This window comes from Girardinichthys multiradiatus, chromosome 10 (genome assembly GCF_021462225.1).
Source record: "Girardinichthys multiradiatus isolate DD_20200921_A chromosome 10, DD_fGirMul_XY1, whole genome shotgun sequence".
NCBI classification, from domain to species: Eukaryota; Metazoa; Chordata; class Actinopteri; order Cyprinodontiformes; family Goodeidae; genus Girardinichthys; species Girardinichthys multiradiatus.
The window spans coordinates 25,674,614-25,697,845 of record NC_061803.1 but is presented as its reverse complement, the minus strand read 5'-3'; the positions used below and the strand labels follow the sequence as shown (position 1 = coordinate 25,697,845).

Below are 23,232 nucleotides of genomic sequence, written 5' to 3'. Positions count from 1 at the left end.
AGTACAAAACATCCAGAAATACCCAAAAAATGGTACAACATTCTGGGGGGCAAAATAAGCAGCACCCGTTATTACTCCTCTGTTCAGGCTAATGATAAAACTAGCAAGGTTAGACACATTGAACATTTCAATGTTCAACTGTTCAGGCAATAAGTCATTCATTTTCATGAACCAGGTCCTTTTTTACAGTTGAGAAACCTGTTTTCTAATTACCTGTTTGACAGGATCTAAGATAGATACTTCCATCAAGGAAATTAGCTCCTACTAAGTGTCATCTTGTCTACCGTTTTGCTTTACATAATCTAAGCAGAACCTGTACAATTCTTTGGAAATGTTCATGTTTTTCCTTTTGTATCCAGATAAAAAAGGTAAACAATTAGCATTATCGTCACTGTTGGATAACAGGCAACCAAGCCTGCATGTAAAGCTGACAACCCACAACCCTTTTCTACTTTCCGAATAATCTATGTGGCTTTGTGATATGGTGTCGTTTTTTTTGTTTGTTTTTTTTAAACTCATATAGCCAGTATTAAGGCAATCTCGACATTGGGCATCTATGACCACCTAGCTAATGAAAGAAGGCAATCCAAGTTTAAAATTTAAACAATGGATTGTGACAGTTCACAAAACATTCACAGTCCTCATGGTTTTATTTTTTCAATATTTTGTGCTTCTGACAGATTGCTTGAAATTAGATTCGATGGGGAAACAGGTCACCTATTTTCTTATATATCCCATCCCTGGCACTAATAATAATAAAGTGATGCATGACTCATACTAAATGATATGATATTAGATATTATTGTTATAGATACAGAGCAGATTAGTTGTACATTTGCAGGGCCTTAAAGAGCATTTCTGTTTTCATTAGATTCAAATTAGTTACAACGGAGGGCAAACTATTTTCAGCAATATGCTGATGTGTTTGTCATAGCTTTGATTTCTGCTCCTCATTATTCAGATCTAACAGCCTTAGTTTTTTTTAGCTGTCTTTAAGTCCCACTCACACATAGTAGTTATGAATATTTTTATTCTGTTCTGACCTGTCAGATATGATTACTGAGCTTTTGCAGAGGTATTCCCACTCCTTGAAATTTTCCACATACTGTCATGTCACAAGTGCAAACATTCGTGAATTTTGATGTGTTTGTGAAACACCAATAGAAAGTAGTGCATAACTGTGGGCGCAGCACTGGTGGTAAGCGCGTGACTGTGTGCATATGGAGTTAAATTTGTCTCAATATTATTCAATCAAACAAAAACCTAATCTCAATCAAAAAAATAATATTCAATCAAAAAATATAAAAAAAACTTTCAGAGTTGTAACGATTTTATTTTTTTTTTTTATGGAATATTTTATTTTGGGGAGAAAAAAAAATTGTTTGATAAACCTTTTTTTGATTAAAATGACTCATTTTTTCTCACGAAGAGAAAAAAGTTATTTGCAAAACAAACTTTTATTTGCGCATGTCAAAAATCTTTGGTTACGAGTCTCGCTTTTTTGGTTTTGACGCTCTCTGTTTTTGGTTGAACTCAACGAATTTTGAGTCCTGGGAACATAAACATCCTGGGCGGGGCCTAAAGACGAATGATGTAAGACGTTTCCCTATTGGTTAGCGCTGACTAACGCAGCAGACTCTGATCTCCCGCATCTCTGAACTTCTGCTCGAACTGCAGGGCTTGCAGCGTCGCTTCAGTGAGGAGTCATCAACTCTACAGAAGAAAACTGCGGTCAAGTGAGCAGACAGTCAGAAATACGCGGTCACGCCAGCCGACACTAGCTCTTTCTTAAAGATTAGCATCAGGCATACAAGGCGCATTACGGTAATGGAACAGAAAGGATGCCGATCCTGGCAACGGTTGAGAAAACAAGAGGAAAACAGAAAAGTAACCTACAGAGCATTTATATTAATTACATTTTTACAACTTTCACATTCATGTTTTATGTAAAAGAATAAATATTTAATATTTTACTGTACAGTTTTGGAGAAATATCTTGTCAAAATATCTCAAAATGCTCAACCATTATATGCATTTGTCCCACCATCAGGAATTAATTTCTCCAAAACCATGAGAGGTGACAACACAAACATTCAGATTTTATCAGAGGGTCATCTACGCTATAACCAGAATTAGTATTTCATAATTTTACTGTAAAGGTTTGGAGAAATACACAACTACCCCAAGTGTAGTATAAAACAGAGTCCATGTCGGGCAGATGGCATCCCATAATCCTGTGTGTTGTCCTCACAACCCGTGATACTTCCTCTCCTGTGCAGTTCCCTCACCACACTGTCATGCTGAGACACAGAGTGCTTTCCACCGTGGCCCTGTAGACATCTGTAAGCAGCTGAGGAGATGAAGAAGAGCTGTTGTTGTACCTTCTTCAACAGGCGAGGGGCGTTTCCGGTCCAGGAGAGGTCAGAGGAGATCTGGTTGCTCTTGCACTTTAAGTTGTCCAGAACACTTCCCAGGATCTCATCGGCCTCACCAAAAAGAAGCGTTTGTGGTACTTTGTTGGGGTAGTTGTGTATTTCTCCAGAAACCTACAGTGAAATTATGAAATACTAATTCTGGTTATAATATAGATAACCCTCTAATATAATCTGAAGAGATTGTGTTGTCACCTCTCATGGTTTTGGAGAAATTAATTCCCGAAAGTGGGACAAATGCATATAATGGTTGAGAATTTTGAGGTATTTTGACAAGATATTTCTCCAAAACTGTACAGTAAAATATAAAAGCTTTATTCTTTTACATAAAACATGAATGTGAAAGTTGTAAAAATGTAATTAATATAAATGTTCTGTAGGTTACTTTTCTCTTTTCCTCTTATTTTCTCAACCGTTGCCAGGATCGGATCCTTTCTGCTCCATTACTGTAATGCGCCTTGTATGCCAGACGCTAAACTTTAAGAGAGAGCTGGTGTCGGCTGGCGTGACCGCGTATTTCTGACTGTCGGCTCACTTAACCGCAGTTTTCTTCTGTACAGTTGATGTCTCCTCACTGAAGCGACGCTGCAAGCCCTGCAGTTCGAGCAGAAGTTCAGAGATGCGGGGGATCAGAGTCTGCGGCTTTAGTCAGCGCTAACCAATAGGGAAACGTCTTACAGCGTTCGTCTTTAGGCCCCGCCGAGGATGTTCATGTTCCCAGGACTCAAAATTCGTTGAGTTCAACCAAAAACAGAGAGCGTCAAAACCAAAAAAGCGAGACTCGTAACCAAAGATTTTTGACATGCGCAAATAAAAGTTTATGTTTTGCAAATAACTTTTTTCTCTTTGTGAGAAAAAATGAGTCATTTTAATCAAAAAAAGTTTTATCAAACAATTTTTTTTCTCCCCAAAATAAAATATTCCATTTAAAAAAAAAAAAATTGTTACAACTCTGAAAGTTTTGATCACAACTTAATATTTTTTGATTGAGATTAGTTTTTTTTTATTGAGATTAGTTTTTTTTTTATTGAGATAAATTTTTTGTTTGATTGAATAATATTGAGACAAATTTAACTCCATATGTGCAGAGACTATAGTCCTCGGTACGGCTGTCCAAGGTGTCCAGGACCCGGCGACCTTTGCCGAATGTCTCCCCCTCCTCTTTGCCCTCTTTCCTGTCTACCTACTATAAAAAAGTGAAAAATAAAGGCCTCTAGTGCTGCAAAAAAAACATAGTCCATAACTGTGAGGTGGAAGTAAAAGGCAACGTGACATTTTATTTCATCAAATAAAATCTGAAATATCTAGCATGTGCTTGCCTTCAGACCCCTTTACATTGATACATTTGAATAAAATGTATTGCAACCAATTGCCTTCAAAAATCATTTAATCTGTAAATGGGGTCTTGTGAGACCTGGGTGTAATTTTATCTCAAACAGCATCGTAAAGTCTTGAAAACACAGCAGAAAGATCAGGAAAGTTGTGCAGACATTTAAAGCAGGGCTAGGTTATAAAACAATGTCTAGATGAACATCGTAGAGCACTGTTCAATCCAGTCTGCCAAACTGGAAAGATTATAAGATAAATTCTCAAAATGAGGTCAGAACTTTCCATGTATCCATGCAGAAAATAATTAAACCCTTACAATCAAATCATTGAAATATAATCAGTAAATATTCACATTCTGAAGCTGTGAAGTCAGAGAGGTCCATCCAGAGTCATGCTATTAATTCACTTTTCTTTTGCATAAGTGTATCAATATGATTGAGACAAAAAAAAAAAAAATCACATATAATGAAATGAGAGATAAATCTTTAGAGTATCAACTGAATAATGATCATACTACATGGATACGATTTCATGAAAAAGAAATAAGGATGATTTCTTTGAAAATCATGTTAACCATATATTAATGATTGTGGATGGAATTATGACTTTTTACATTTATGACTGATTAATAGAAATGTAATAAGGTTTGATTTTTTATAATAAGTGCTACTGGATTTGGTTAAACTATATGTGTAAGAAAAGTACTGATAATCACTTGTGACGTATGAATGAGAAATGATGAAGTTGAGCTCATGGTTTTAAACTGTAAGTGGAGAAAATAGTGCAACTACACGTGTGAGGAGCAATGATCTAAGAATTAAATCCACTGTAACTGTAATTTTGAGTGATACAGGAATAGAGCAGATGTTGAGGAATTGTGGAAGTGAGAGCTGTAGCTTACAGTACAAGGCTGATGACTGAGGCGCAGGTCAGGATAGCCATTGCAACAACCACTGGCCAATATGCACAAAGAATTTGCCAAAAAGGATCTATACTGCATTTTACCCAAACAATTGGCTGAGAGAACTTGGTCGGCAAACAACTGACCTGTTGGATGGAGAGCTGGATTGACCAATCCTCCCAGAAAAGGAAAGTAGGAGAGAGGGTGTATCTCATCGGACAACAAAGCTGTGGACCGACAAAAGCATGACCACCCACTTAATCTGACAGGTTAGGCTACGAGAGTGTTAATGAAATGAGCAGACAAAATGCAAATGGTAATTCTGGTAATAAGTTTTGCACTTGACAAATTGAGCCTTTATAGAAGAAAGGATGGAAATTTGCCACAAGTAATGTAGGTGACACAGCAAACGTCGAAAAAGGTTCCCTGGTCAGATGAGACCAAAATGGATCATTTATTTGGCCAACATACAAAGGAAAACCGACACTGCACATTCAGCTGAAAAACACCATTCCTATGATTATGCATGCTGTAGGGATGTGTTTCTTTTGCAGGGACAGAGAAACTGGTCAGAATTGGCAGGAGGGTGGATGGAGCCAAATACAGACCAATCCTGGGGAAAGAAAACGGTTAAGATGCAAAAGACTTAATACTAGGAAGATGTTCACCTTCCAGGGGGGCAGCGTCCCTAATCAAACAGCCAGAGAACCAATGAAATGGTTCAGATCAAAGCATATTTACATGTTGGACTGACCCAGTAATGTCCAGACCAAGTTGTTGTTACAAGTTGCTTGTTTCTGTGGTTTTTCTTCTTTCTCTCTTTCTGCAGGTGTAGAAGCAGATGTCTAGGGTGTCATCTTGTATTATCTTCATACTTCTTTTGTTTCTCTATTCTTATCTCCTCTCCCTTTTAACTTTTTGCCATCTATCCATCTATTGTATTTATCCATCCATTCTATCAATCTATCTATACAGTTTATGTTTGCTACATAATTGCATATATGTTCATTCAATGTTTTGATGCCTTCAGTGAGAATCTATGTACAATGTAAATAGTCCTAAACATAAAGAAAACTATTAAATGAGAAAGTGGTTCTAAAACTTTTGACCGGTAGTGTATACACACATCTCAAGCCGTAACGCTCCACATATGTAAGTAAATCTGTTGGGGCTCCTTCTTGGCACTCAGACAACAATTCTGAGTGCCAGTCTGCCAGACAGAACATGTTTAAAAAAAAAAAAAGTAATGTCCAGAGCTAATTTCAACAACAAATCTGTGGCAAAACTTAGAAGCTGATGTTTACAAGTACTCTCCAAAATCTGACTGAGCTTAAGCCATTTTGCAAAGCAGAATGTGCAAAACTTTCAGCCTGTAGATATGCAAAACTGGTTCAGTTGCAGCTGATATAGAAGTAGAATGTAGTTCTACAAATAACTGAGGACAGCTGAATACAAATTCACACCAAACATTTCAAAATCATCTTTAAAATCATGTATCTTTTTACGTTGTGTTGGTGCACCATAGATGTTGCCAATAAAATCACAGATTTTTTTCTGGTTCTAGCACAATAAGTGACAAGATCTGAAAAAGTTCAGAGGGTGTTTGTAGTTTTTTTTCTTATGTAAAAAGTAAAAAACTGCCCATCAGTTCAGTTATGCAACTATAAGTTTACTTATATGATGTATAACTGATTCATTAATTTTGTTTTAGAACTCAGTTAGGTATATCCTAAGATGGAGAAGTCTGTCATATTGAATTAATTCATCTTTAACCAGCAACTTCAAATCCAAGAGAAAAATGATTCTAAAGACATTGAGAAAAGCATTAAATGCTGCCAATACATGCAGTGGCACTGTTGAAGGGTTGAGTGCCATTAATGCCTGGAAAAATGCATAATTATTTCAGAAAAAGTTATTCATTAGAATAAATTCACATATGAATTCTAGAAAATATTTAAACCAAAGATGGAGTATTTTTTTTTCCTGTGAAACATTGGTTTGAAATAAAAATCATAAAAAAGTCATTACCACATTAAAAATGATCAAGAATAACCAAATAAATAAAATCTCTAATGCAAAGTATCAAATTTGCAGCTTAATTTGAAACATTCAGTTTTCCAAAAAGATCCATCATCTCCAGAAATATTTTAAAATGTAATCATTGTATTGATAAGACATTTATTAAATTTCTGTTCATTTCTAAAGAAAACGTAAATGAATAACTGAAATGAATCTCAGAATGCCAACCCGTAGGCTCAAGCCATATTCCAGTGCATTTCCAGTCTGCAAATGAGGAAGGAGAATATCTCGGTAGAATTGCAGTCCAATGGGTATTACTGCAGAAAGAAATGATGTTTCTTCAACAGAATTTGGTAACCACTGAAACCCGATGCCTTTGTTGTAGCATTAAATCTTTTGATGCACTAACAACACCACTGTCCTTAAGACCAGTCTCATATTTGAAACAAACTATTTTATAAATCAAATTCTATAATAGAATTAAGATCAGTTGATCGGAAATAATTTTTATAATGTTTTGTCTTACAGTTGTGATTTCTGTTTTGAGAGGGTTTTCAGGTGTTTTTTGAGCTATGGCCTTAAACTTTTGATCAGCTGATTAATTGTTTTCAACAGATTACCTGCTCTAAAATTTGTCTCTTGGACCCTTTTCTTCTATTAGCATTGTAAAGCTCTACTTAAAACCTTCTTGAGATCCAATAAGACAAAAAGCAAATTCTTGCAATATTTTGATCAAGGGTGTATTTATTATGGATGTTCTAAATGCTAACTCAGAATTAGCATGAACTCAGAAAAATCCTCTGAACAGGAATTTGTGACATCTTGCTCCTATTTCTGTTCCAAAAGTCTAATATTTATGCATTTGACTAAATATGCCGATTTTTTGGGCCCTGTTAAACATTTCTCTTAATTTTAAGATGCATTGCTGACTTTGCATCACAATAAAATTTCCAAATCGATATTTTTAGAATGCAAGTGGGTTCTTAGACTTTCTAATCAGAAAAACAATTTGGCCTTTTACTATTCTGCTCCAAACAGCAATGAACAGATCAAATAGTCTGTGACTGTCGTGCTTAAGTGCCGAATATAACTCCTTAGATGATTAGTCGTCCTTATGACAAATAGAGCTTTTTGCTCAACCTTAAAATGGATAACTTTGTTATATCTGCTACTGTTTTCAGGTCAGCAATGCTTGAAAATGTTAGGGCACCAGCAATCTTTAACAGTAATACCTTAATGTTGTGTGTAAAATATTAAATGGTGGCAAAAAAAACCTGCCTACATTAGGGATAATAACAAGGGCCAATGTAAGAACCTCACAATGTGATAACATTGAGTACAAAAATGATCTCAGAGTTTCGTGGTATTTACATAAATATTTAAAGAAAAAAAAAATGTATGACAGGGACTAATTGAATTTAGACTATGTTATACATAAAAAGCAGCAACAAGGTCCTGGGTTAGAATCCCAGCCATGGCCTTTCTGCATGGCGTTTGCATTTTCTACCGTGCATGCATGTGATTTGTCTGTGTATTCCAGCTTCCTTTCATGATCCAATAAACAGGGTTTGATTAATTTTCTTGGTTAAAAAGACTGGATCAGACCCTCTCTTTAGGGTGGTGAAAGATGCACATTATTATCTGTCATCTCTATATAATAATGGATAAAAGCTAAACCACATGCTTGATGGCATCTTTTTGTGCATTTGAATACTTCTAAAATCACCTAATCTTTAAACTCCTCCACCTTTTAAATTTTACACATGAAAAGCATGAAATTACCTGCAACATTATGCTAGAGTGCTCCTAGAAACCAATTATGTAATCCTTGATTACCAGAGTGTGGTCCTTAATGGCCTGTGGACATGTCCTTCATGTTTTAAAAGCAAGACAATTTCTCCTGAGAAGTTAGCTGACTTGCCTTCTCAGTCCCTCATGTTTAAAATTTTCTATGACAAGTAGACACATGTTTATTCATTCAGGTTGCAACACAGATTTTTACCAGATCATAATGAGGCTAAACAGAGAAAATTTTAATTGCTTTTATCCTTTTCAGTTTTGAATGTAATGCAACAGATGGAGATGCTTTGGAAATGTTATCAGCTTTTTAGAAAATCTCACTTCAAGTAAGGTACATTATTTAGAATATAAATGCAGATGCTGCTGTGCTAGCCACCTGTATGGAAAACTAAAGCCATTTTAAAATGTCTACTTCATAATTATTTTGTCCATTTTCTATTACTAAAACTCTTTTTTGTTGTCTCTTCTCTTAATAATAATTATTAACCACTTATGGCAGGAAGGCTGGAAAAAATATTTGAAATGTCATTCTAAAATATTCCTTTAAAATTGTTTTAAAAGACAAATCTGATTTAGCTAAAACAGATGTTAACAGGTCATAGCTTTTTCAAGATCAAAGAGCAGTTTCTAGCCACTAAATTCAAATTGGTCTATCCCTAGATGGTGTTTTATGGAATACTTGGCAGAATGGTTTAAATGGTCAAATTTGCCCATCTATAAATAACCAATTGGAATCTAACAAAGCATGAATTTAAACAAAGCCTTCAGATTTCAACTGAGAATGTAAGATTTTATTGAATTTGTATGCAATGCATACTTGGGCTAAAAATATGATAAAGTATATGCTTCCTATGCAGCCTTTTAAGTGAAAACCTGGGACCTCTGCTTGTACACTACAGGTGGAGCATGCACTGGCTGGTCCTTTTAAAGTAACTTAAAGGAAAGTGTAGTGCAGACAAAAAGATAAGTATAAAATGAGGCATTTATTTTTCTCTGTTGCAGAAAAGATCTGATCAGAGCTAAACAGAAAAAAAGATACCTGAATTTCCCTGTGAAAGTGTTAATATTTTGCTAAATTTATTTATTTCCTTGGAAATAAACTGCAAAAAGCAAATGGGCACAAGATGTGAAGTTGCAGTCGTGTGAAAAATAATGATGAAGACGAGATGCAGCTCCATATGGAGGGAACAGAAGTTTTAACAGGTGTGTTGTGAGTTCTTGCAACTGTGATAAATTAGAGACAAATTCCTCGCACTGTGCAAGATGAGGCAGTTTGGTAACCAACAGCTTCTTACATCCATCTAAAAATTAATTCACTTAAATCCACCCAAATAAAATAAATCCCTCAAAGACATTTTCTGTCATGTCTGTGCAGGACCAAGCTGAATCATTCAGCCACGTCTTTAAAGTGAAACCTGTTCCTTTGATTTATATAACAGTCTTCCTACAACAATTTCTAATTATAATGATTTGGTGACTACAACAATCTGAGGGTCAGCATTTGCAGATTTGTCTACACAAAAATAAGTAATCCAAAGAAAAGTAAAAGTTATTAAGTATAACCTGACAGGGTAAAAGATGCCAGCTTGGATAATCAGCTTGATGGTGGTCAGTGAATGAGCAGTGGTTTTAAACATTTTAAACATGGTATGAATAGTCCAACCCAGCTGATTATGTGTCATGTGTTGTGGTGACAAATCCACAAACCACACCACTTTTGCTGACCTTAAGGGCAACTAGAGTTGCCAAAATAAAAGACTTGACTTAGACCTGTGCCCTAAAGACTTGAGGTTTGACTCTGAAATGGGGCAAAAGACTTGGAAATTGACTTGGACTTGCAAAAAATTAGCCATACCTGAACCTTCCTGAGGGCAACGCACATCAGCAACATCAGACGCACAACACCCCCTCTTTATTTTCTATGAAACAACCTACACTAGCTGTGTCCAGTTGGTGGCCGATGTCCTAAGGTGTTGCACCCAGAACCTGTTCTATTCAATAGAGTTGGAGCTTCTGATTAAACTACTGGAGTCTAATAATCTGTTGTTGCAGTTTAGACACCCAGGAATCTGCTGTTATGCTACCATGCATTGTAGATGAGCCATGCAACACAAATATGGATGAGCACAAAACAGACTGAATGATGGCAGTGCCTAAGTACAACCTTCCACAGGAACTGTGAACGGTTGTACTTCTTAAATTGCTCCATGAAGTACAGTCTCTGTCAGGCCTCCTACCAAAGAGTGACCATGGGTCCTTTTCCATTACTTGTGGAAAGACCAGGATGCATATCCCTTTCCCTGAGCCTAACTTTCACGAGTAAAATTTCCCCTCATGGATCAATAAAGTATCTTTGAAATGAATTGAATTGTAAAAGTTCCTGGTCTGAGGCGGGACTTTCCAGATGAACATCAAAACTTCATCTGTGCAGTACTTTCATCAAGAATGAGCCTGCTTTGTAATATTCTTTCAGAGTTTTTGGAGCAGCAGAGTTCCACTTACTGGCTGGTCTGGCTGCTAAACTAGTCAGGTGCTTGGACTAGGACTTTCTCAGTAGCCACTGCCTGACCTACGCGGAAAATCCCAGACTGCCAGGCTAACCGTTATCAGTTTGCAACTGCTGAAGTGAATATAAACCACCCAAGATCATGCCCGACACCCATACCCCTGTCAGAAGTAGCCCCACGAGAAAACCCACACCGAAGCCCACAAAAGGCAAAGAGCCCACAGAGCCAAAACCAAAACCCACCGAGAAGCCGAGACCAGTCCGTCCCGAGATCAACCCCAGCCAGCCCGTCTGCCGAAACCATGCAGACCCCTCCGACCCCCTTCCCCCAGACACAGCCGGGACCGGTGTCAGGAACTGGAACCCAGACAAGAAACCAGAATCCCAAACGGAAGCACCCATGTCCAAACAATGCCTACCCCTACCCAAGGCCAACAATGCTCCTGCACCCCAGAAGAATACTTCCACCCACCCCAACATTCGAACACCTCCCAGAACACATAAGACATTAGACACCCAGGTTGACTTCGCCCCACCCCCTCCCACAGACACTCCGCCCTGCCAACAGAATGCACTCCCCTTGAAGGAGAGAGCACCTGCAATGAGATGGTACCTACCCACCAGTTTAGGAGGTCCCTAAGTCCACCGATGCACCAAAGGCCCCCCCGGCCAGGGCCGGGTGCCAGAGCATGCACCGGCCCAAAACCCCGGCGACATATCCGCCCGGACCCAAGCCCCACAGGCCCAGCCAGGACCCCAAACAATGCCTATCCCCACCCAAGGCCAACCACGTACCTCCACACCAGAAGAAAACCTCCACCCACCCCAACATTCGAACACCTCCCAGAACACATAAGACATTAGACACCCAGGTTGACTTCGCCCCACCCCCTCCCAAAGACCCTCCGCCCTGCCAACAGAATGCACTCCTTGAAGGAGAGAGCACCTGCAATGAGATGGTACCTACCCACCAGTTTAGGAGGCCCCTAAATCCACCGATGCACTGAAGGCCCCCCCGGCCAGGGCCGGGTGCCAGAGCATGCACCGGCTCAAAACCCTGGCAACATACCTGCCAGGACCCAAGCCCCACAGGCCCAGCCAGGACCCCAACCTATGGGCGACACACCCAAAGAACCTAGAGCCCACCAAGCCCACCCCAGACCCGCCCAGGAGCAGCCCGGCCACTAGGCCAGTAACCTATGTCCGCCAGCACATGCTCCCCAAAAGCATCGCAGCCCCCGGTGCCAGACCCCCCAAAAACCCCAGCCCAGGGTCTCTAAACGAGCTATGAACCTAATCATCTGAATCAACGAGTTAACTCTAAACACCTGCAAAAGATTCCTGAGGCCTTTAAAACTCCCAGCCTGGTTCATCACTCAAAACCCCAATCATGGGTAAGACTGCCGACCTGACTGCTGTCCAGAAGGCCACTATTGACACCCTCAAGCAAGAGGGTAAGACACAGAAAGACATTTCTGAACGAATAGGCTGTTCCCAGAGTGCTGTATCAAGGCACCTCAGTGGGAAGTCTGTGGGAAGGAAAAAGTGTGGCAGAAAACGCTGCACAACAAGAAGAGGTGACCGGACCCTGAGGAAGATTGTGGAGAAGGGCAGATTCCAGACCTTAGGGGACCTGCGGAAGCAGTGGACTGAGTCTGGAGTAGAAACATCCAGAGCCACCGTGCACAGGCGTGTGCAGGAAATGGGCTACAGGTGCCGCATTCCCCAGGTCAAGCCACTTTTGAACCAGAAACAGCGGCAGAAGCGCCTGACCTGGGCTACAGAGAAGCAGCACTGGACTGTTGCTCAGTGGTCCAAAGTACTTTTTTTGGATGAAAGCAAATTCTGCATGTCATTCGGAAATCAAGGTGCCAGAGTCTGGAGGAAGGCTGGGGAGAAGGAAAAGCCAAATTGCCAGAAGTCCAATGTCAAGTACCCACAGTCAGTGATGGTCTGGGGTGCCATGTCAGCTGCTGGTGTTGGTCCACTGTGTTTTATCAAGGGCAGGGTCAATGCAGCTAGCTATCAGGAGATTTTGGAGCACTTCGTGCTTCCATCTGCTGAAAAGCTTTATGAAGATGAATATTTCATTTTTCAGCACGACCTGGCTCCTGCTCACAGTGCCAAAACCACTGGTAAATGCTTTACTGGCCATGGTATCACTGTGCTCAATTGGCCTGCCAACTCTCCTGACCTGAACCCCATAGAGAATCTGTGGGATATTGTGAAGAGAACGTTGAGAGACTCAAGACCCAACACTCTGGATGAGCTAAAGGCCGCTATCGAAGCCTCCTGGGCCTCCATAAGACCTCAGCAGTGCCACAGGCTGATTGCCTCCATGCCACGCCACATTGAAGCAGTCATTTCTGCAAAAGGATTCCCGACCAAGTATTGAGTGCATAACTGTACATGATTATTTGAAGGTTGACGTTTTTTATATTAAAAACACTTTTCTTTTATTGGTCGGATGAAATATGCTAATTTTGTGAGATAGGAATTTGGGTTTTCATGAGCTGTATGCCAAAATCATCCATATTAAGACAGTAAAAGACCTGAAATATTTCAGTTAGTGTGCAATGAATCTAAAATATATGAATGTTAAATTTTCATCATGACATTATGGAAAATAATGAACTTTATCACAATATGCTAATATTTTGAGAAGGACCTGTATATAATCCAACAGAAGGTTTCTATACTGGTTAATATTAAGACGTTTTTTATTTTTCCAATTCATGAGGAGAGTTTTCTTAGCGATACATAAGGCAGTGAAATCCATGTGAACTGAAATTGTCTGTATGGCGACATCATCTAAGTTTCCCAATAAGCAAACTGAGGGGGAAGGTGAAATATTACATATCAGACACTTTGATAAATCTTCACATATCAGGCACCAGAACCTCTGAACAGGTGTACATAAACGTAGTGTGTGGATATAATTGTCAGGTATATTGCCTATGCAGTGTAATCAAGTTTAGACTGTGCAAAACCCATGTTGAACATCTGTTGACCTGTATAGTATACTCTATGAAGGATTTTATATTGTATTAATTGTAAAGTGGGGCTACTAGTGATTTTAAAAGTTCTGGAATAAATCTGAGACCAGAATGTTTGGTTAAAGTTAACTGAATTCGTAAAAGGAAGATTCATCTATATTAGACAGTGTCCTGTATATTTTAGACATTAATTTTGGGGTTGAATTTTAGGAAGTCTAGTACACTTGATGGCATTTGTAACCCAATGTTTTCAAGCCTAAATTTATTTTTTATTATAGATTTAATTTGTTGATATTCTAAAAATGTATTCTTGTCCGTCCTGTATTGTATAATTAATCGGTTAAATGGGATGAACTGAATTCCTTCAAATATACAGGGGTTGGACAATGAAACTGAAACACCTGGTTTTAGACCCCAATAATTTATTAGTATGGTGTAGGGCCTCCTTTTGCAGCCAACACAGCGTCAATTCGTCTTGGGAATGACATATACAAGTCCTGCACAGTGGTCAGAGGGATTTTAAGGCATTCTTCTTGCAGGATAGTGGCCAGGTCACTACGTGATACTGGTGGAGGAAAACGTTTCCTGACCTGCTCCTCCAAAACACCCCAAAGTGGCTCAATAATATTTAGATCTGGTGACTGTGCAGGCCATGGGAGATGTTCAACTTCACTTTCATGTTCATCAAACCAATCTTTCACCAGTCTTGCTGTGTGTATTGGTGCACCGCCTTCAGGATACAATGTTTGAACCATTGGATGCACATGGTCCTCAAGAATGGTTTGGTAGTCCTTGGCAGTGACGCGCCCATCTAGCACAAGTATTGGGCCAAGGGAATGCCATGATATGGCAGCCCAAACCATCATTGATCCACCTCCATGCTTCACTCTGGGCATGCAACAGTCTGGGTGGTACATTTCTTTGGGGCTTCTCCACACCGTATCTCTCCCGGATGTGGGGAAAACAGTAAAGGTGGACTCATCAGAGAACTATACATGTTTCACATTGTCCACGGCCCGATATTTGCGCTCCTTGCACCATTGAAACCGACGTTTGGCATTGGCATGAGTGACCAAAGGTTTGACTATAGCAGCCCGGCCGTGTATATTGACCCTGTGGAGCTCCCGACGGACAGTTCTGGTGGAAACAGGAGAGTTGAGGTGCACATTTAATTCTGCCGTGATTTGGGCAGCCGTGGCTTTATGTTTTTTGGATACAATGCGGGTTAGCACCCGAACATCCCTTTCAGAAAGCTTCCTCTTGCGTCCACAGTTAATCCTGTTGGATGTGGTTCGTCCTTCTTGGTGGTATGCTGACATTACCCTGCATACCGTGGCTCTTGATACATCACAAAGACTTGCTGTCTTGGTCACAGATGCGCCAGCAAAACGTGCACCAACAATTTGTCATCTTTTGAACTCTGGTATGTCACCCATAATGTTGTGTGCATTTCAATATTTTGAGCAAAACTGTGCTCTTACCCTGCTAATTGAACCTTCACACTCAGCTCTTACTGGTGCAATGTGCAATCAATGAAGACTGGCTACCAGGCTGGTCCAATTTAGCCATGAAACCTCCCACACTAAAATGACAGGTGTTTCAGTTTCATTGTCCAACCCCTGTATGTTCTGTGTATTCAATTCCTTTACTCCTCCAATATGGAAAGTTCATCATAGTTTTTTTGTAGGATGTCAGGGTTGTTCCAGATGGGTGTACGTCTGCATGGGATTAGTGAAGACTCTGTCATTTTTAGATATTCCCACCATGCTGTCAGAGAGTTGCTGATATTGAGGTTTTTAAAGCATGCATGTCTTTTTACATTTGAGCTAATAAATGGTAGATTTATGGGGGCGGTTAACAGCCGAGTGTGAAGCGGCTGGGACGAAGATCAGCTCCTCCAAGTCCGAGGCCATGGTTCTCAACCGGAAAAGGGTGGCTTGTCCTCTTCAGGTTGGAGGGGAGTCCCTGCTCAAGTGGTGGAGTTCGAGTATCTTGGGGTCTTGTTCATGAGTGAGGGAAGAATGGAGCAGGAGATCGACAGACGGATCGGTGCGGCTACAGCAGTAATGGGGGCACTGTGCTGGTCCGTTGTGGTCAAGAGAGAGCTGACCCGAAAAGCGAAGCTCTCGACTTACCGGTCGGTCTACGTTCCAACCCTCACCTATGGCCATGAATTTTGGGTAATGACCGAAAGAACGAGATCCTGGATACAAGCGGCTGAAATGAGCTTCCTCCGTAGGGTTGCCGGGCACTCCCTTAGAGATAGGGTGAGGAGCTCAGCTATCTGGGAGGGGCTCGGAATAGAGCTGCTGCTCCTCCACATCGAGAGGAGCCAGTTGAGGTGGCTCGGGCATCTACACTGCTCAAAAACATAAAGGGAACACTCAAATAACACATCCTAGATCTGAATGAATGAAATATTCTCATTGAATACTTTTTTGTGTGATTTTGTTGTCAGCACATTCAACTTTGTACAGAACAATCATCAATGGAAATCAAATTTATTAACCAATGGAGGCCTGGATTTGGAGTCACACACAAAATTAAAGTAGAAAAACACACTACAGGCTGATCCAACTTTGATGTAATGTCCTTAAAACAAGTCAAAATGATGCTCAGTATTGTGTGTGGCCTCCACTTGCCTGTATGACCTTCCTACAACACCTGGACATGCTCCTGATGAGACGGCAGATGGTCTCCTGAGGGATCTCCTCCCAGACCTGGACTAAAGCATCTGCCAACTCCTGGACAGTCTGTGGTGCAACGTGACGTTGGTGGTTGGAGCGAGACATGATGTTCCAGATGTGCTCAATCAGATTCAGGTCTGGGGAACGGGCGGGCCAGTCCATAGCTTCAATGTCTTCATCTTGCAGGGACTGCTGACACACGGGAACGCCTTGGGGTCTCCCAGGAGGAGCTCGAGGAGGTGTCTGGGGAGAGGGACGTCTGAGCGTCTTTGCTGAGTCTGCTGCCCCCGCAACCCGGTCCCAGATAAAGCAGAAGACGACGAGTATGAGTACGACAAAATGGTAGTTCTGAAATCCTAATATTATTGCATAATGTCTGTGCTACGTCTAGCCAGGGTTCATTTAGAGGACTGTGTTTAAGCCATTTTGAGATGTGTTGTAAGTAATGATGAAAGTGAAGCAGATCTAGTCCTCCTTTATCTTTGGTCTTTTGTAGTGTTTTTGAGCCAATACACAGGGGTTTATTTTTCCAAAGAAATTTGGTGATTGAGGAGTCCAGAGATCTAAACCACTCAGATGACTATTTATTTGGGATCATTGAGAATAAGCAATTGATTTTTGGCAAGACCATCATTTTTATTGAAGCAACCCTGCCCATCAGTGATATGGAGAGAGATTTCCATCTAGCGAGATCATCTTCGTTCCGTTGTCCTGTGAGACATGCTGGAAATGGCAACGAAAGTGGGAGGCGCATATCTAGAGAGACTTTTCCTCCACACAGCCATTCCCGGATGAGCATGAAAGCTGGAATTCTGTTTGATACAAGAAGGTCAGAAGATTCATATACCGATCGAAGACCACGCCGACACCCGGCACAGGTGAAAAACCCAGAGGTTTTGCTTTCAAGAAGATGAGTTTTCCTCCTTGTGATTCAGTCGACTTAACAGTTCTTCATATTTTCCCCTCCTGGACGGATGAGAAGTTTACCATTTTTCTTTTGAGTTGATCACGGACGTGTGCTCACCCCCCCCTTATTATTCTTTAGACCTGACCCATCCTCAACCGGTGGAGAGAAAAAAAATCAAGGTTAAAGTAATTTTGTTCTTTTTTTATATTAAATTGGATAGGTACATTTAGAAGTTCGACTGAGGACATTATCGGGCGGTGGAAGGAGTACTTCGAGGATCTCCTCAATCCTGCCATCACGCATTCCGTGGTGGAAACAGAGGCTGGGGACTCGGGGTTGGACTCTTTCATCACCCAGGCTGAAGTCACCGAGGTGGTTAAAAAGCTCCGCGGTGGCAAGGCTTCGGGGGTGGATGAGATCCGCCCTGAGTACCTCAAGTGTCTGGATGTTGTAGGGCTGTCATGGTTGACACGCCTCTTCAACATTGCGTGGCGGTCGGGGACAGTGCCTCTGGACTGGCAGACTGGGGTGGTGGTCCCCCTTCTTATAAAGGGGGACCAGAGGGTGTGTTCCAACTACAGGGGGATCACACTCCTCAGCCTCCCTGGTAAGGCCTACGCCAGGGTATTGGAGAGGAGATTCCGACCGATAGTCGAACCTCGGCTTCAGGAGGAACAGTGTGGAACACTGGACCAGCTCTATACCCTCTACAGGGTGCTCGAGGGTTCATGGGAGTTTGCCCAACCGGTTCACATGTGTTTTGTGGACCTGGAGAAGGCATTCGACTGTGTCCCTCGTGATGCCCTGTGGGGGGTGCTCCAGGAGTATGGAATCGGGGGCCCTTTATTAGGGGCCATCCGGTCCCTGTACGAGCGGAGCAGGAGTTTGGTCCGCATTGCCGGCACTAAGTCGGACGTGTTCCCAGTGCATGTTGGACTCCGGCAGGGCTGCCCTTTGTCGCCGGTCCTGTTCATAACTTTTATGGACAGGATTTCTAGACGCAGCCAAAGGCCGGAGGGGGTCTGGTTTGGGGACCAGTGGATTTCGTCTCTTCTTTTTGCGGATGACGTGGTCCTGCTGGCCCCCTCTAGCCAAGACCTACAGCATGCGCTGTGGCGGTTCGCAGCCGAGTGTGAAGCGGCTGGGATGAGGATCAGCTCCTCCAAGTCCGAGGCCATGGTACTCGACCGGAAAATGGTGGCTTGTCCTCTTCAGGTTGGAGGGGAGTTCCTGCCTCAAGTGGAGGAGTTTAAGTATCTCGGGGTCTTGTTCACGAGTGAGGGAAGAATGGAGCGGGAGATCGACAGACGGATCGGTGCAGCTGCCACAGTAATGGGGGCGCTGTGCCGGTCCATTGTGCTGAAGAGAGAGCTGAGCCGAAAAGCAAAGCTCTCAATTTACTGGTCGGTCTACGTTCCTACCCTCACCTATGGCCATGAACTTTGGGTCATGACCGAAAGAACGAGATCACGGATACAAGCGGCTGAAATGAGCTTCCTCCATAGGGTGGCCGGGCACTCCCTTAGAGATAGGGTGAGGAGCTCGGCCATCCGGGAGGAGCTCGGAGTAGAGCCGCTGCTCCTCCACATTGAGAGGAGCCAGTTGAGGTGGCTCGGGCATCTATACCGGATGCCTCCTGGACGCCTTCCTCGGGAGGTGTTCCAGGCACGTCCCACCGGGAGGAGGCCCAGGGGACGGCCCAGGACACGCTGGAGGGACTATGTCTCTCGGCTGGCCTGGGAACGCCTTGGGCTCCCCCTGGAGGAGCTGGAGGAGGTGTCTGGAGAGAGGGATGTCTGGGCGTCTCTGCTGAGTCTGCTGCCCCCGCGACCCGGTCCTGGATAAGCGGAAGACGACGAACGAACGAACATTTAGAAGTCTGGGCAGGATGAGGCATAGTGAAGGTGATTTAGAATCACCAGTAGTTAATCCAAGGTATCAACGTTTTGCATGCAATACTGACTGAAGTGTTTTATGCTGAATGTTTGATTTGCTGTGCGGCTTAATTGCGCAGCGCGGATCAGCAAGGTGTGTGTTCATGTTCTTGTCCAGTTGATCCCAAATCAGCCAGGAGTTAGAAGTTGGACTGCGGTCTGAGCCTCGTGGCCTGACCACTTCTTTGTTCCAGTTTTATTACTGGAGTTTGTCCACTGAGGTTCCGCCTCAGAGTTTTATGACTCTGTTCGAGATTTGGGGCAATCAGCTGCTAGTGGCTAAGGGGTGCAGTCCCACAGTTTACCAGTTGATCACCGCAATCGAGACATCAGAACACCAGGAGGGCTTCTCTTTCCAGGTTAACCCAAACTGCACATTTTGTCCATAAAACTGCTGGTTTGGTCTTCATAGACACTCAATGTGCATATATTTTCTTTTTTTTAATTATTGTTAGGTAGTAATTTTTATCCCCTTTGTGTAGAAAAGTGCTTGTTAGATAGGTGAAGGTTTTTGGACCAGAATAGTAGTATATCAGGGCTATATGGCTTCAATAAATTCACATATTTATTTACAAGAAGCGTTTGTGTTTATTTCGTGCTAGAGTGATTTATCTGTCAAAATAAGGTAAAGGTTCCCACACCTTTGTTGAAGCAGTTGAATAAACAGTGACATTTAGTGGTTTTGGTTAATAATTATCAATTATTAATGAAAAATAACTAATTGTAATTATTAAAGACATTGACCCCATAATCACAACACTAGAGGACATCTCTGATTTCTATTTGTAAGTAATGAATTTTGGTGAAGAAATTATTTTCCTAAATTATGATTTTTTATTATAATGTTTGATTAATATTAATTAATCAATAAGCAGTCCATACATCTGCATAGCTTTTTTCTGGAGATATAGTGGAAGGGCTGGCCAGGCACTCCGAATGGGTGCGTTTTGATGTTGGTGTGGTCATGGATGCAGATTTTTGTTGCTTGCCCATTACAATATTGTCAAAACATTTGTCCATGTACCGCTCTAGGCTGTCCAAGGCTACCTCGTCCAGTTTGTTTTATAGGGAAAATATGAAACGGTGATTAGTATTTTTAACTTTTCTATGTTTGGCTTTAATTTATTGGCTTGTGGTGTTTGTTTACCAGTAAACCACCATATTACTTATGCACAGCTCTCGCGGGATCTCAGCCGCTCATCACCTGCTCACCTCATGCTTCTTGAGCAGGGGAAGATGCTGCCCAGCCTCATCTGCTGTTGCCGATCAGTTAGGAAGCTAGTGATCCACTGACAGGTGAAGGCCGGTACTGTGAGCATGGTGAGCTTTTGGTGGAGGATGTCTGGGTTGATGTGTTGAAGGCTGAACTGAAGTCAACAAACAACCACCTTGGGACATACGCCAGGATCCTAAGGTGGCGCAGGAAGAAATTAAGACCTAAGTTGACTGTATCTACATGTTGACCAGTAAGCAAACTGCAAGAGGTCCAGCAGGGGGCCTGTAATGACCTTCAGGTGCTTCAGCATCAGACGCCCAAAGGATTTCATGCTGGCCTGTACAACTCAGGAGATTTTTTTAAAGTGATATTATTCCCTGCTTTTAAAGAAAGTTTACATGGACCGTGAGACAAATCCAAATTACTGTAATGCTGTAATTACTGTAATTCTAGCAGGTGGTGATAAAATCAACATCAAAATGCAAAAGATGATGCTGAGCATGAGTAAAGCAGTGCTCCCTATCAGAGTTTGATATCTAAAATACTGATGAAACCTAAAATGGATAATTTTACACAGCAAAGAGATTCTTTCAAACAATCTCTGTGCTCCGTGCTGTCTACCATTATGGACTGCTCCTTTATTAATATTTTATATTGATGAGGGCAAATGTTTTTTTTTGTCTCAATCCTTGAATTGCCCCCCACCTCAACCCTACTTCCAAAATATTGTTTGAATTACAACAATAATGCAAAGAACATGTGCGTTGTGTTTTTATATGCGGATACAATCAACCATTCTGTATTGCTGTGAGCAGAAAATAATTTGTTTCTCACTGAAAGAAATCAATTCTCTGTGTGAAGCTTTGTGTGGGGAACAGTTCAACACTTTAACCCCGTCTCGCTCCAGTGGAGCTGTTCAACAACCGTCACTGAAGCACTCTGATTGACTTGGAACACTTCCAGCTATCAGAGAAAAGAAGTCAGCTGGCAAGAATCAAAAGTGTCTGACAGAACCATCTGAAAAATTGCGACCACATCCAGATTTTGTCATTGTTGCTCTGTGGGTACAACAATAAAAAAATCCAACATCTCCACCTCAGGCATACCTGAGGCTAAACAACCCTGAGAGCCATCTGCCTGCTTAACGGGCAGAAGCAGTCACTACACAGTTGCTACGTTGTCATGGTTACTCGTCCATAACAACAGTCTCCTGGGAGTCTAACAAGTAGGCCTACTTGAGGAGTCATGTGATACAAATGGAAAAAGGTAAAGACAAGCAGACAAACAGGCTGTACTGTGTGTGTGTGTGTGTGTGTGTGTGTGTGTGTTTATGACTGGTTTGTAGGAGTAGATTGACTTCAGTTACATTACACATCCGGAATAAATCAATAAGGTCTAAAACAGAAATGCAAAGGAAGACTACAACAATGCAGAGTAGATTATGAAGCTGTTATCATGCATCTTTACTTTGCACTGTGACTGAAGCTGTTCTCCCAATGGAGAATATTAGCATCCAATTGCGGTTTCATTGGTTATGCAGACAGCACCACACAGATATAATTGGGTATTGGTGGGATCTGCTTAGAATTTAAAGACGGAAAAAAGTCCTTTCTGAATTTGCCCCAAAAGTAGCATTTCCTACTAATACCACCCCCAACCTCAGACAAGCTTTTGCAATCAAAAATAATAATGATAATAATAAAAATTACTTTCAGCTGATACCTTTTGGGAATATTTGATTGTGGTATTGGACTGCATGTTTAGGGTCATTTTACTGCTGGTGAACCTCAGCTCTAATCTTTTGCCGCCTCCATCATGTTTTCTTCCAGGATTGCCCTGTATTTAGCTCCATTCATCGTATTATCAACCAGATTCCATGTCCCTTCTGAAGAAAAGCTCCCTTACGTAATCATGCTGTATCATTTCACCATTTGAATGATGTGTTTAGGGTTATGGGCAGTGTTACATTTTCTACCATACATGAGGTTCTAAATACAAGTCAAGAAGTTCCATTTAGTGCCATCTGACTAGATCACCTTCTTTGTGTCCACCTTCCTAAGACCTTAAAAATTTTATACATTATTTATAACCCGACTCTGCTGTAATCTTCTCCACAACTTCAATACTGATGTGTCCTTGATCTCAATTAGGTGGAGGTTTCAGCAATGTTCTCTAACAAACCTCTCAGTCCCCCCCAGAACAGCTGGATTCATGCTGAGATCAACTTACACACAGGTGGACCCTATTTTATTTAGGGGTACCAGTGTAAAGGGGATATACATGTTACCACTATACTTTTGAGATTACTTAAAAATAAATGTTGAAAACAATGTACCCGTTTCCTTCCACTTCACTATTATGCAGTATTTTTTGCTTGTCCCCAACATAAAATCCTATTAAAACACATTGAAGTTTGTGGTTTTAACAAAATACGAAAATAATATATTTTGAAAGGCACTGCACTGCTTAATATGCCATTTCACAGCAATCTAGATTACTCATTTA

At 41.5% G+C, this 23,232-nt stretch overlaps 1 protein-coding gene across 1 annotated transcript in view; it reads right to left on the bottom strand.

The window, feature by feature from the left end:
- LOC124875485 (ras-related protein Rab-26) overlaps window positions 1–23,232 on the bottom strand; it is a 156,036-nt gene that overhangs the window by 113,379 nt on the left and 19,425 nt on the right. The gene's annotated exons all lie outside the window — the stretch shown is intronic.